Raw genomic sequence first — 15,994 nt, 5'->3', positions numbered from 1 at the left:
ATGGTTCTATTTTATATTTTAATGGACAATCTAAATATTATGAAAAGTATACAACTTGAATGATTCAAGTAGGCGATGTTGTCGGGTCATCGTAGACTTACCACAAGATCAATCATGATGATTTTTAAATTGTTCATTTTGTAGAATTATTCGAGAAAATTATCTTTATATAAAATTGAGTTGACCTGATAATTATAGTCATACGATCAAATTGCATTTATTTTAAAAAGAAACGGCAACAAATATGATGGTTATTCAATAAATATGATTTTGTCTAAATAATTTTTTACAAAAATTATACAAAATAAAATATCCAAATTATCAAAGGAAGCAGCTTGTCTCCGATCCAAGATCGGAGTAGACAGTGTTGTTCGGCCCATGGCGGCCCACTATGGGTCCCGTTTTGATAATCTGAATTGTTTAATGTATAGAACTCATCGAGTACTATATATCTATAAAACATCACGTTGATCGGATATCAATAGTTATCTCATCGGATCAGTTTTTTGTCAACCGTTAATTTGTTCACCATTCATTTTTTTTTTTATACAAAACTGATTTGATCACATAATTATCGATATCCGATCAACGTGATTTTTTACAGACATATAGTATTTGACGAGTTCTATATATTCAACGGTTCAGATTATCAAAACGAGACCCGTGATAGGTCCCCACTGACCAAACAATACTGTCCAATCCGATTTCGGACATGAGGCAAGCTGCTCCCAATATGAAAGTAAGTTCCAGGTTTAACCCAACAACACCTTCTACTATTTGTGACAAAGAGAGTTGTAACTGAGACAACGGGGGTGTTTGGTAGGGCTTTTTTGAGCTAACTTATGACTTTTGACTTTTAAAAAGTTATTTCGGATTGTTTCGTTAAACTTATTTTAAACAAATTTTGATTCTAACAACTTATTTTAAGTCAAAAAACTTGATTCTGTGAAGCTGCTCACCCATTGCTTCTGATTATCAACTTCTACTGTGGACATGTTAATTCACGGTTATACTCTTAGATTTTTTTATTTTTTTAAAAATAGAAAAAGACACAAATGGATTATAAATTATTATTATTATTATTTATGAGAAATGTAGACAAATAGTGAATAATAAAAAATAAAAGTTAATTGAAAAAGGTACTTCACAGTTTATTTAACAAACACTACTCAGTAATTTAAATCTATAATCCAACAGTTATACCAAACAGAATAACAGCTTCTGATTAAAGTCATAATCTATAATCTGTTAAGATATAATCTATAATCTGTTTTAATAGTTATACCAAACAGGACCAACCTGTCTGTATTTGAGGATACACCAACCACGAGATGTGCTCATGTGCAACAGAAAAAGTCCATATAGTCGGTGCCATAATTGCGATTTGCAGATTTGAAAATCATAGGAGTGTTTTGAAAAGTTGGTAAAAAGTTAATTTTTTAGTTTTTTTTAGTCTATTTTATATTTTTGTGAGTAAAATATATGAAAGGTGATTTGACTCAAAATGGATAAAAAATTAAAAACTGACTTTTTACCTTCTTCTCAAAAAAACCCCATATTTAGTTACAGGAATGATTTATTTACATAAATTTTTTGTCAGAATTCTTTTTGGATGGATTGTTTACTGGGAAGAGTCTCGTTTCTTACCGGTAAAATCTTATTCGAAAGATTTAAAAAAATATATAATATTTTAATTTAAAAATTTTAAAAATATTATAAATTATTAAATTATTTTTTATTTTTTACACGTCTTTTATAAAATAAAATAAAAATACTAGAAAATTTAATTCCCAAACAAATTCTAAGAATTAGTTTGTAAAGTAACTTTTTTTTAATAATGTTTTAGTTCAAATTTGAGTTGAAAAAAATTAGAAAATAAATTTTTTAACTTTTCACATAAAAACTTATGAAATATTTTGATGATTCAAATCATTTGTGTTTTAAAATATATCGTATAAAATATACTTACAAAAAAAATTAAATTAATTAGACATCTATAACCTTTTTATGAAAATAAATTTTAATATTAAATATTATTTTAATTATAAAACTAAATATAAATATATTTTGATAAAAGATCTATTAATATTCGATCAATTTAATTTTTTATAAATAATTCTATATAATGTATTTAAAAAAATATATAATTTAAATTATCAAAATAAGATTCGAAATGAGCCTCAATGTGCGAACAACAATGCTTGTTGTGCGTCAAGGCACCCCGCTTTCCTACAAAATATAGCAAATCTCATAAATTTGTCAGTGATATGACATTTAAATTCTCATAAAGTTTTTACACGTGTCATGCCAGATAAAAAATGATAGTATCATTTCCATTTTTTTTGAGATTTTATTAGAAAATTTTATTTTAATTACGTATATTCTAATTAATTCATAAAATACTTTTAATAAATTTATTATTTTAAATATTTGATCCACTAAATCCTAATTCTAAATAACTCTAAATGCACCCCAATAGTTAGTTGAGCATTCTACTACTTTGGACACCCCATCTAAAAATATGATTTTTTTTTTTCTTTTTGTTGGACATCCCAAAAAATCCTAACTTTATCCCCTTATTCATCAACTATCGAGACAACTTCCACCACTGGAGCCATCATTGTTAGAGCCACTTTGCCGCCACTACTTTTTCCCGTTGCTCATCCTTGCCCTCTGCAACTTCACTATCCCTTTTTTCCCATTACTGCCCCGACTACAACTCCCTTGTCCCCTTCCCCTTCACTTATTCTTCTTCTCCAACAAACTTGCCCCACTGGCGACTTCGTCTTCTTCTGCTTCTCATATTTTCTTCTACTTCTCGTTCTGTTTTTTTTTCTTCTTCCTCTTCCTCCCAAACCCTAGAGATCTAGGGTTTGAGAAAAGAAAAAATGGCAGGGTTCGCAAGACGAGAGAGGGGCTAGCTTAGGGCATGGTTGGCAGGGAGATTCACAATAGAAAGCAACGATGAAGAAGGAAAAAGTTAGGCAAAGAAGGAAGATGTGGTGGCTTCGATAGTAGGAGGATGGGAGGCAACTGTAATAGTGGGAGGAGGATATGGCGATGGCAACGAGAGAAGGAGAATGTGATGGTGGCGATTGGGAAGGGTACCTGGAAGGGCTGGCTGAAGGTGGCGATGGTGACAACATGAGAGAGAGGCAACAATAGTGACTTAGCCTCCGTTTGGGAAGTGAGTTGGCTTTTTGATTTTTTTGCCTTTTTTAGCTTGGTGCTAAAAAGCCTGATTTGGGAAGAGCTTTTGATTTTTTTGGTTTTTTTTTGTGAGAGAAAGAATATAATGATTATGGGTTGGATGTGATGTTTTGTCTTATTGGGCTAAAATAGCCTATTTTATCTTATATGTCTATTTTAGCCCAAAATTTACTTCCCAAACGAAGGCTTCGTGCTTGGAAGGGTTACTCGGAGTTGGGATAATCTAGCCCAGAGATGAGTTTTGTTGGTTGGTAGGGTTTTTTTTTTTTTTTACTCTTTTGGTAATTTTGTCTAAGGGTTAAATGGTATTCAGCGTGTTTGGTTTAAGTTTTCTGGATTAAATTTTTTGAAATTGAAGCTCTGTTTGGTTATGTTCTGGAAATGTGATTCCAGGTGTGTTTTTTAGTTGCGTGTTTGTTTACGGTTTTTAAAAATCAATTCCACGCTTTGCGTTGAAAACTCTGTCACCCAGTTGACCCCTCGGATGTCCCACAGGACGTCCCCGCCAGTGAAATTTTTTTTTTATTTTTTTTATTTTGGAATTGACACATGTTATGTTTTATATATTAAATAAAAAATATTTTCCGAATTTTTAAAATTTTTTTATGAGTTTTGTGTAGAATTTTAAGTTGTATGTTTGGTTATGAATTATTAGTTTTTGTATCAAATATCATATGTCACATCAAAAATTCTCCACTCAATTTAAAATTCTTTTCAAAACTTGTAACCAAACAAATTTTCTACACTCAAATCATAATTCCAAAACTAACAAACTCAAAATACAACTCATATTCTCAAATCATATTTACAAAACTCTACCAAACGCAACCTGAGTTTTTTGTTTTTTGTGTTTTTTTGTTTTTAGTGAATATTTTTTAAATTTTAAGATTTTTTTTTAACTTTTTTAAATGCACCTTACTTAGATGTATTTAAAAAGTAAAAAATTTGTGAAAAAACATTTTAAAAAATTAAAAAATATATAAAATACGAAAAATATACTAAATTTTCATTTTTTTTTTGTATTTTTGATATTTATTGAATTTTTAAAAGATTTTTTCACAAAAATTATACTTTTTATGTGTATTTATATTAAGTGTGTTTAAAATTTTTTAAAAAAATGCTTAAAATATTAAAAAAAATTCAGTAAAAACAAAAAATTACGAAAAACAAGAAAATAGAGGTTTTTAGAAAAACGAAACTAAACAAGTTGATTAATTATTTTTTTTTTTGAAAAAAATGGGGTGCTCAACTTAATTTTTGGGATGCATTTAGAAGTTTTCCTTAATTATCATATTTAAGATATTCTATGGACAATTTTATTCTTGCAAATATTTTTTTAACCCTTAACAACTTAATTATGTGAACATTCACTTTAAATAAATTTGACAGTGTGAACACATTAACAGTATAAATGTTCACATCACGAAACATTTACAATGTCAATGTCAATATTAATGCATGTTTCACCCTATTATTATTAAAGGTATTTTCGTAATTATGTCATCATAAGATTTATTGAAATATAAGAAAATAATTTGCACTAAGTAAAACATAAGTGGATGAAAAAGAATTTATAAATAAATATCTATTTTTTTATATTAAAATATTTATTTTACCTTTAATTATACATGTGTCAATACATTAGTTATGTTTATTTTACACTTATTACAAAGGAGATCAATATATTTATCTTAAACTTGTGGTTTGGGATGAAATTTTTGGTGACTTTTTTATTAACATTTTTTTGTCTTTAGTAAAAGAAATTTAAAATTTGAAAATGTGTTTCACACTTTTAATTTACGACTAGATAGATAAAAAATAAAAATAAAAATAAAAATTATAAAAATCCCTCGAAGAAAATATAAATTAAAATTTAAAATGAAACGGACTGATTGTGACTTTTGCTAAACCTAATTGAAAGTTGAAATACAAGTCTAGTACTAGTCCTAGTTATGTAGGGTTATTGTAGAATTTCCCTTCTACGGTACATATCATACAAAATGTATGTATTAGACCTAATTCGATCAAACCGATTTAATTCGATTGATTTTGAATGGATGTATGTCTTTCAGTAGACGAATGCGGATGAAATATTTCAAAATTCATAGATACGGTTCGGATTGCGAATCAACCATCCTGCACCCACATGAACCCAATCTGCCCATAGGTGAGGTTCAAAAAAAAAAAAAAAAAATGCTAACAAGTAACAATATATAGTAGAAATAATAAAATATATATTTTTGTGAAAATAAAAACTAATACCGTAAAAATATGTATGCACGGTGCCATGGCTTATTATAGATAAATAATACATATTTTTTCAGAATACTAGTTATTGGAGCTGATAAAAGTTATGAATTATAATTTTAAAAAATGCATAAAATTTGTAAAGTCTAAACTACCAAACCGATCGCATCCATCCATCAATTTGCACGGCCCACACAATCTGCATCTGTCAAATCGGTGAACGAATATGGATTTATTTTTTTCAACCTGTCTAATTTTGAATGGATAGTGGATGGGATGTTACCCGACCCAACCTGATCCACGATCACCCCTAATATGTACCTACCACAATGTATAGTCAGAATTGCGTCACGTCATTACAATTATGAGCCACACCAGATATGTTTATAATTGAATTAGTTTGATCATAATTTAATTATAAGCCACCACCACTTGTTATCATAGCTTCATTATCATGCGACCTTTCTGCATAATTATCCTCACACATCTCATAACAAATACCATATATCTTATAACAATTTCTAGTTTTCTCATAATCATGGCCAATTGCCTCTTAAAACCACACAACATTAAGCATAACTACCACTACATATATCATAACTAAATCATATATTTCATAATCAACACCATAAACTCTCATAATTAAATGTACCGCAGCAAGACCCAGTAATTCAATTTCACTTTATTAATTTAGGATTTGCAGCTCAGTTATTATTCTAAGAATTTTGTTAATATATGTTCTTAGGGCAGATATTAAGGAATTTGAAAGTATAATACAATGTGCACCAAAGTAAGCATAATAAAAAATGTGTAACATTTTCAAAATTAAAGGCCCACATTAACAGAACTTTTATTACAACATTACTCAATTCATAAAATTTTAATTATATCCCAGTGTTTATGTCCTAAATCCTAACTCCAACCCTACTTCGAACCAAGCCACCACCACCAACTTCGATCACCCTCTCCTACCCATCCAAAGCTCTATTTACCACCCTCCAATCCGTTTTTGAAGTTTGGCTACCGTCCCCAACCTCCTACATCCTTGAAACCCCCCACAGTCCAACCACTACACTAAACCCCTTTCTAATATCCTCCAACCCCCTTAGCCCCCATCAACCTCCACCATCATGGCCTTCTATCTTCTCTCTCCTTTTTTTTTTTGTGATTTCTCGCTTTTTGTTGTCTTATTATTATTTCTATACTTGCTTTTCTCGACGTAAGAAAGAGTAGAGATGGTGCCAGAGGTTGGAAAGAGGTTGGGGATAGCATAATAGGGTGGAAAAAAGCTAAGAGTGGCTCAGAAGATGAAGAGGGGTTCACTACAGGAAATATGGGTTTAGGTGGCGTTTTTTAAAACGCCACTGTTTTTAATATTTAACGGCGTTTATAAATATCTTATTTTTCTTTAATTAAAACGGCGCCGTTTTATGAATAGGAGGCGTTTATAAACGTCTTCAAACGCGTGTTATCTCACGCGTGTCCTTTTTCAAATCTGAGAATCTCAACTCTCAAATTGAATCGATGCACTCGCAAATACTCTCTCTCTCTCTCTGTTGTCTAAACCCTAATTATCACAGAGATTCAGTTTCTTATCAATGGAATCCTCAGAAATTGAAGTTCTCTCTCGAAATCGAAGTGATTCATCAGAGCGATTTCGAAGTTCATCTCGCGATTAGATCAGTCTCAGCGATTCAGATCTCGAAATCGAAGTTCATATCTCGAAATTTTAAAATTCTGAGTTCATATCGCTTCACTTTCATATTGCGATTCAAATCTAAGTTCATATCACTTTGATTTTGATTTAGATCTGAGTTCATATCACTTCGGTTTCGATTCAGATCGTGATTCAGATCGGTCTCAGTGATTCATGTCTTAAAATCGAAATCGAAGGTCATCTCAGCGATTCAGATTGGTGAGCTCCATTCTCTCACTCTCTGTCTCCCTCTCTCTCTGTGCTCTCTCGCAAAGATTCCCTAATTATCGCAGAGATTCAACTTGTTGATTCAGAGGTGCAGATCGATCTCAGCGATTCAGATCGGTGATTCATCAGAGCGATTTCGAAGTTCTCTCTCGAAATCAAAATCGAAGTTCATCTCAACAATTCAGATCGGTGAGCTCCTCTCTCTCTCTCTCTCTCTCTCTCTCTCTCTCTCTCTTCTTAAGGTGAAATTGATCCTTTGATATTCTATGAATGGGTTTGATGTTTGATTTGAAATGATCCTGTCATATCCCTCATTTATCAACCTATATGTATTGACCCTTTCTCATCTATAAAAATTATACTAATGCCCATTCTAAAAATTATGGATAGGTAAAAAACCCCTGGTTCTGATTTCTATATTGAATGATTTGCAGGAAGAGATAGAGCTTGGACTTTCCAATGTAAGAGTTCAATCATTTCCTATATCATTCTCTTCTCCTTCAACTTTATTAGTGTTTCTAAAGATGCAAGCACAAGAACCTTATTCTTGTTTTGTTGATTTATTAAATATCATGTCATTGCAACTTTATTACTTTTGTTTTTGTAATACATCATTTTTCATTGTAGTAAAGTTATTATCAAGTATATCCATTCTTAATGTGCTGCTAGTTGTCTATATCTACTATATCTGTCTGCTGCCTAACATTTGGCCAAGATTATTTTCTAGACATAGGCTTGGTTATGTTGTGCTAAAATATGTTCTTTCGATTGGGAAGACTTCCTAATATTCTGGTATGAAAACTATGTGCAAAATGTAATGTCCTTCAATAGGAGGACGTAATGTCCTGTGGTGATGTTCTATGAGCTTATAGTTTTGAGGGTATATTTGTCGAAACAAATGGCAATTGATGCCATTCTTGACATTATAGAAAGATGGCTTCTTATCCTCTCATCAGTCGGTTCGAGCTCAAGATCGCCACCATGGGTATTTTTTTGGTGATTTTGATACGATTTCTTATTGGATTGTTCTGTTTGTGATTCCGTGTTCTGATGTGGTTTCTACTGATCTGGTTATTGAAAAAATGGAAATCAAATGCCATTATTTATTATTATTTTTTTAATGGGGATTCTAGAGCTTAGATGTTAGTTTTTGCGGGTGTTGCGATTGATGGAAAATATATGATTTATGGATTGATCTGATGCAGTAGACCCGGATGTTGATGGTCTCAGATGTTCAGGACATTATTAAAAGGCATCAATCACAGATCATCACCTCCTTGAAGGATCCAGATATTAGGTTAGTTTAAGTGCTTTGTAGTTTTAAGTTAGTGACAGAGCTAGGCTGAGAACTAGAAACATTCTCAACCAGCATATGTGGACCTATTTAAGTTAGTTCCTTGGTTTCCTCAGGTATAGCTGCACCAACTCCAGGATAGGCTCGAATTAAACTAGCATTTTTTACTTCTCTAATCGTCTGTAGTGTATCTCTCTTTTTCCAACTCATAATTGACTTCTCTAATCATTTCTACAGTTATAATATAGGGAGTGATATTTCTGAAATGGTGGCAAAAGGTTGTGCACAGAAATGATCAATATATAATTAGGAAGTAAATCCAATATTCATTTGTCCAAATATAATGTTTATGGTTATGTTTGTTTTGGTAGATTGGATTATTATATGAGATTTTTGCTTGAAATTAATAGTTATGAGATTATCAATATCCTAAAATTATATATTTTATTTCATGTTTGAAATGTCCTTGTATTAGGAGCAAGATTAGTAGAATTCAATCCTATCTCATGTTAAGTTAAAATTGCCAGACATGACCATGGTGTAGTTTTATTTTATTTCATTATATCCCATTTTTATTGAGGGTTAATGTGTGACATTAGGGATGAGGACATGTTTGGCATATTGAGGGTTAATGTGAATATTGGTGCAATAAGTTGGAGGGTTAATTGAGAATGTGGGTGTAATAAATTAGATTTTATTTTTATTTTTTTTATGTAAATAGAAGTTTTTTTTTCCTTTGATCTTTTACAGCTATTTGAATGGGAGTTATTAAGATATCCAAAATCCAAAAATCATGTTTTAACATTAACCACAAACTAACATATATCCAAAAATCATGCTTTAACATTAACCACAAACTAACATATATCCAAAAATCATGTTTTAACATTAACCACAAACTAACATATATCCAAAAATCATGCTTTAACATTAACCACAAACTAACATATATCCAAAAATCATGTCTTAACATATATCCAAAAATCGTTTGTGATTTTGTTTCTGTATTTTCTGTTTTTGCACCCATTGCAGTGTCAGACACACACAAGTCTACTGGAGAGTGAGTTTGTTTACTTTGCTAACTTCCCATCTTGCTTTACAGATGTTCAAAAGATCCATTTCAGAGACGGCATTAGAGCGAATGGCTGGTTTGTTTGGATCATTTTCAATTCTTCAACCAAAGGAGGGGAAAAAAAGGTATAATAGAATAATACTTGCCCTTATTTTTGGTGATGATGAGCATTTTGTAGCATGCGTCCCACATTCTAATGACCACTTTATACATGACAAGGATGTGAGCATGCAGTATTCATGTTCTTTCTATGCCATTTAGCAAAAAATGATCGGCATTTGTCGCAATTGAATAACACTATAAGCTCATTAAATTTATTCTTGGTACGTGGTATGCTTCGATACTATTTAGAATCGTTTTTTAATATGTTATTAAATTAAGATATTAGAGATGCTGTAATGTTTTCTTGTATTTTAAAGTAATTGATATTCCGAGTCTATGACTTTATTCAGAGTTGTTTGTATGTCTATTAGCAAACCACTTGACATAAATTTAGTAGTTTTTTTAAAAAGTTATTTGTGCTTTCTTCCTGCCTTACAAGGTATGTTCTGGTGACTTTAGATTCTAGGAGGGAGAAGTCTAGTTCTATCCAAAACTGCAATGTATTTTTAAGGAAAATTGATTTTCTTGTTTATTGTGTCAGTGGTTTCATATAATGCATTGTTGACATCATTGAAGTGGGCTCTTCTTTAGTTACAGGCACATTGCGTAGGCAAAGCAGTGGGGAAGAAGTTGGATCGAGGTATGGCGTGTATGTAGAAAAAGATGCAAATGTGGTCATTACCTGTTTGGTTGTTTAATATCCCTTCTATTTTGTCTTCTGCTTTCATTTGCAAGGGAATAGAATGTTCTTCCAATCCTTCAAAGCTTCATCGAAATGCTTCTGCCGCAGCTAATATGAATAACCTTGCGTCACAATATTCTTCCACAAATCCAGGTTCTTTTGGAGTATTTTATTTTCAAAGAGTATATGATTTATAGTAGTCCTATTTACTGTTATGCATGAATAAAACATTTTAGCTACTTATTGGTGTAACAAATCTAATTGAATATTTTTTTAAATATGTTGTAATTGCAATACCCCACATAATTCACATGGGTGGAGGAGGAAAGTAGCATTATTCTTATTCGGCCCTTCTACCTGATTATTTTTAGGTTCACCTAAAAAAGTATCAGAGTCATGCCACATTGATCTACACCTTTGTCTCCAAATTGACCCAAATATAAATACTCAAAAATTGTCTTTTATCTCTAAGAAAGCTGCTAGTTTTTTATTTTTATTTTTTATTTCCAACAAATTAGGAATGAACTCTTATTGGAGAGCCATTTGGACTCCTAACAAAAACTTAATGAACCCTTCTACCAGCTAAAAAGTTTATTGGACTAGTTGTGGTAGAATCCTCATATATGCAAAAAACGTATGAAGGAAACCTCTGGCATAAGAGGAAGCGACATGTTCTTTTTGTTGAAAGTGAGAACTTCAACATTTTATCATTGAGTTGGTAACAAGACTTTGTAGTTGGTGATTCTGTTCAGAAAAAATATTTGGTAACCATATCTTATGCAGTATGAAGTAATTCAAGTGTCTTATTCATATTTTAACAGTTTAATCAATAATGGATTTCGGGCTGATGAAGCAGTTCATGTAGGAGCATATTGCCTGAAATCATCTAACAACCCAGCTCTTGCAGTATCTAATTCTTACTAATATTTCTGATTTGTAGTTCCTCTGAAGCGCACAAACAGCTCTTTTGATGAGAAGCTTCTTGTACAGACACTTTACAAGGTATTGTCTGCCAGACAAATCAATCCCATAGTTTTTGGCGGATTAGAGGCTATATGCCTTTTCCGTTTAAATGTATTTTGACTTTATATAGATGTTTAGCTGATTATGTGGCATGATTTCTGGGTTATTGATGGTCTAACATGGCAGACACGATTTTTGATTTCATTGACAGGTCCTGTTTTCAATATCAAAAACCAATCCCATTGTGCTGTATCTTAGGGATATTGAGAAGCTCCTCTTTAGGTCGCAAAGGATATATAACTTGTTTAAAAAATTGTTAAACAAACTGTAAGGACCGGTGCTGATCCTTGGTTCACGAGTTGTGCATGGGAACGACTATGGACAAGTGGATGAGAGGCTTACTGCTATGTTCCCTTACAATATAGGGAACCCGAAGACAAAACACATCTTGTCAGCTGGAAGTCTCAACTTGAGGAGGATATGAAGATGATTCAATATCAGGACAACAAAAACCACATTATTAAAGTACTTACAGCTAATGACCTTGACTGTGATGATCTGGGTTCAATCTGTGCAGCAGACACGATGGTTCTTGGTAACTATATAGAAGAAATTGTAGTATCTGCAGTCTCTTATCATTTGATGAATAACAAGGACCCTGAATACGGACACGAAAAGCTAGTTATTTTATCCTCAAGGTTAGATTAGTATATTATTTATCAAAACAAGGTTAGATTAGTATATTAATTAGAGGCTAGTTATTTCATCCGCAAGGTTAGATTATTATATATATTGGCGGTTTCCTTACCATTCAAGCCTCGTTAACTTACTTTGTTGGTCATGGAACAGTTTGTCCCATGGTTTGAGCATATTCCAGGAAGGCAAGTCTTCTAGCAAGGATACTTTAAAGCTGGAAGCGCAAACTGAACCTTCTATGGTTGTGCATATGTTTTTTCAATAATCTGATATTATGGAATGTGAAGAGTATTTTCTTGATGTCCTCTTTTTGTTGTCCTAGGATGCACCAAAGGATAAGGCTGTTGCTGTGAAGCCAGAAACCAAGTTGGAAGCACAGTCCCTGAGGCATCAGCTTTAACAGAGGCATCAGCTTCAATAGTGAAGGATGCTGGTAACTCAGCGCCAGCATCAAAAGCTCTGGTGGGTTAGATTTATTATTTCATTTCTGAAATTTCTTTGTTAGGATTTACTTATTCTCTACCATTGGTTCTACAAGTGGCTATGTATATATGCCTGCACCTGCACCTCTGCATTCCATGTTAAAATTGCGGATACTTTTTTAGTATTTAATTAATCAACTGAAGAATCACTGGCATTCTTTCAGGCATATAATACATAGACATGTAGATCGATTTTTTTTAGTTTTGTAAACTTAACATGAAGTTTATGATGACCATCCGTCTCTGTAGTGTTTATTCTTCTCTTGTTCCCTTCTTTTCTCATCGTGGTGGTGTTTGCTTATACCAGGAGATTCCTCCTGACAATGAATTTGAGAAGTGCACAAGGCCAGAAGTCATACCAGCTAGTGAGATCGGTGTGACATTCAAAGATATTGGTGCTTTGGATGATATTAAGGAATCTCTCCAAGAACTAGTGATGCTACCTGTTCGAAGACCAGACCTATTCAAGGGAGGCCTTTTAAAGCCATGCAGAGGAATATTGCTATTTGGGCGTCCTGGCACTAGGAAAACAATGTTGGCAAAGGCCATTACCAACGAGGCTAGAGCAAGTTTCATTAATGTGTCTATGTCTACTATCACTTCAAAATGGTTTGGTGAAGATGAGAAGAATGTTCGTTGTTAGTTTGTGGTTAATGTTAAAACATGATTTTTGGATATATGTTTGTTTGTGGTTAATGTTAAAACATGATTTTTGGATCTTGGATATGTTAATTTTGTGGGTAATGGTGATTGGATATTAATTGAATGAGAAAGTGAATTAATGCTTCATTATAGCTATTTGAATGGGAGTTATTATTTTATATTAGTGCTATTACTAGTATTTTTTTAGTTCAATCAAATAAAATTAGCACAATTTCAAAAAAAAAAAAAAAAAAGTGTATGGCGACGTTTCTACATACGCCTCTTAAACCATACATCTAATGGTCATATTTTTTTAAAAAGATATGACGGTGTTTTTTCAAAACGTCGCTAAATATCATCAGTGAAGCCAACGTGTGTTTAGCAGGACATTTGAAAACGTCGCCTATACTAATATCACGACGTTTTTAAAACGTCATAAAGCTATAGTGACGGCAGCGTCCTCGGCGTTTGGTACTAAGCGTCGCAAAAATAATTGACGGCGTTTTTGTCACTTTTAGCGGCTTTTTTTAAACGTCACTAAAAGTTGAATTTCCTACAATGGTTAAGAGGTGGCAAGAAGAGTTGACCAGAGCTAAGGAGGACCAAAGCAGAGTGGCCCGAGCTAAGGGTGGTACCCAAAGTTAGGCATGGCGGGTGGTGGTGGTTAGAATTTATGCGAGAGATTATGGAAATCCAAAGAAATTATTTAAGTACTATTAACACAATCCATAAAGTATTATAAAAGCATGAAAATTGAAGTGCCTACATTGGGGTGTTTGTTTGGATTTTTTTGAGTTAACTTATAGTTTTTAGTTTTGGAAAAGCTATTTCGGACTGTTTGGTTAAACTTATTTCAAACAGTTTCTAATTCTAACAATTTATTTTAACTCAAAAAAGTTGATTTTCAAAAGCTACTCGCCCATTGCTTTTGATTATTAGCTTATGTTGTGGACATATTAATTTACAGTTATATTATTAGATTTTTTTTTTAAAAAAAAAATAGAAAAAGACCTAATTAGACTATAGATTTTTTTTTTTAATGAAAAATGTAGACAAGTAGTGAATAACAAAAAATAAAAGTTAATTGAAAAAGTTACTTCACAGCTTATTTAGCAAACACTACTCAGTAACTTAAATCTATAATCCAACAGCTACACCAAACAGATTAACAATTTTTTATTAAAGTCATAATTTATAATCTGTTAAATTATAATTTATAATTTGTTTTAACAACTACATCAAACGGGGCATTAACTATTTTGTCACTACTATCTCATCTCTCTCTGCCTTTTATTTTCGTTTCTTTTACATCTCTATTTTGTCAATTTCCCTCTCTCATATTTCTTTCTATATATATATATACAGTTTTTAAATCTCTCTCTCTTTCAATTTTATTTGATTTTTTTTTTCTCTATTTGCTCCTTTTACTTTAAGAATAATGGGCGAATTATACTAACGATTTTTATAGTTTGAGCCTTATGCCATTTTGATTTTTGATTTTTTAATTATGACACATTTGACCCTGAATTTTAAATTTTGTTCCAAATAAGGATAATTGAAAATACCATTGCTCATTGTCAAGGAAAAAGTCGTCAATTTGATAAAATATAAACTAATTTGATTAAAATAAATGTCAAAAAAATATTTTTAAATTTTTAAAAATGATTTTTACCCACTAACAAAAAAAAATTATGTAAAATTCATAAATCTTTTAAACATTTATTTATTTTTTTTACCAAATTAATCTTTATTGTATGTTTGGATGATGATCATGTAATGGATGGTTGCTTTTATTTTTATTAAATTAGTTTATATTTTTTCAAAAGTCAAATATGGTGACAATTTTGATATCATTATTAAACCAATCCAGTAAATCAAAAAATCCAAAACTAAAAACATTTCATATATTAAATATATCGATTACACATTAAAAGCCTAACAACCACCCATTACATGATCAACATCCAAACACATAATACAAATTAATTTAGTAAAATAAATAAATAAATAGATGTCTAAAAGATTTATTAATTTCACATAATTTTATCTTTGGTGGGTAGAAATTATTTTTAAAAATTCAAAAATATTTTTTTGACATTTATTTTTGTCAAATTATTTTATATTTTATCAAATTAACGATTTTGCCCTTAAAATTGAGCAACAAGATCTTCAATTGTTCTTATTTAAAATAAGATTCAAAATTTAGGATCAAATGTGTCACAACTGAAAAGTTAGGAATTAAAGTGATACGAGATCCAAACTATAAAAACTGTTAGTATAATTAGTCCAAAAATAAATATGGACACAAAAGTAAAACACGATTTCACCAATCACTAATGCTGTGTTTGGTTGAGGGATTTGGGGAAGGATTTGGAAAGGGAAATGGAAAAGGTAGGTGAAATGTGAATAAAACATTCCTATATTTCACCTAGTTTCACACACTTTTTCCCTTTCTCTTTCCAAATCTCTCCCCAAATCTCCCAACCAAACACAACATAAGAGATCTCACTTTCCAGTAGTGGCCCGAGCTAACGGTGGTATCCAAAGTTGGGCATGGTATGGTTAGAATTTAAGAGAGATTATGGGAATCCAAAGAAACTTATTTAGGGTAAATTGTTAATAAATTTTAATAGTTGGATTTAATTCTCATTATATCTTATTAAAAATAAGTTCTAATAAA

General features: G+C 31.5%; 1 pseudogene across 1 annotated transcript; it reads left to right on the top strand.

Annotated features, from left to right (window-relative positions):
- Positions 1 to 7,336: 7,336 nt before the first annotated feature.
- LOC145799322 (uncharacterized) lies at positions 7,337 to 13,461 on the top strand (annotated as a pseudogene). The gene is made up of 11 exons (XR_014341250.1): positions 7,337 to 7,372; positions 7,468 to 7,570; positions 7,816 to 7,842; positions 9,778 to 9,872; positions 10,441 to 10,489; positions 10,592 to 10,684; positions 11,472 to 11,533; positions 11,706 to 12,192; positions 12,344 to 12,431; positions 12,513 to 12,652; positions 12,980 to 13,461. The product of XR_014341250.1 is annotated as an uncharacterized LOC145799322 (transcript).
- Positions 13,462 to 15,994: the final 2,533 nt, after the last annotated feature.

Source organism: Camellia sinensis, chromosome 9 (assembly GCF_055761805.1).
Source record: "Camellia sinensis isolate YWXY chromosome 9, ASM5576180v1, whole genome shotgun sequence".
Taxonomy (NCBI): domain Eukaryota; kingdom Viridiplantae; phylum Streptophyta; class Magnoliopsida; order Ericales; family Theaceae; genus Camellia; species Camellia sinensis.
The sequence above is the reverse complement of the archived record's forward strand: the minus strand, read 5'-3'. Positions and strand labels throughout refer to the sequence as shown.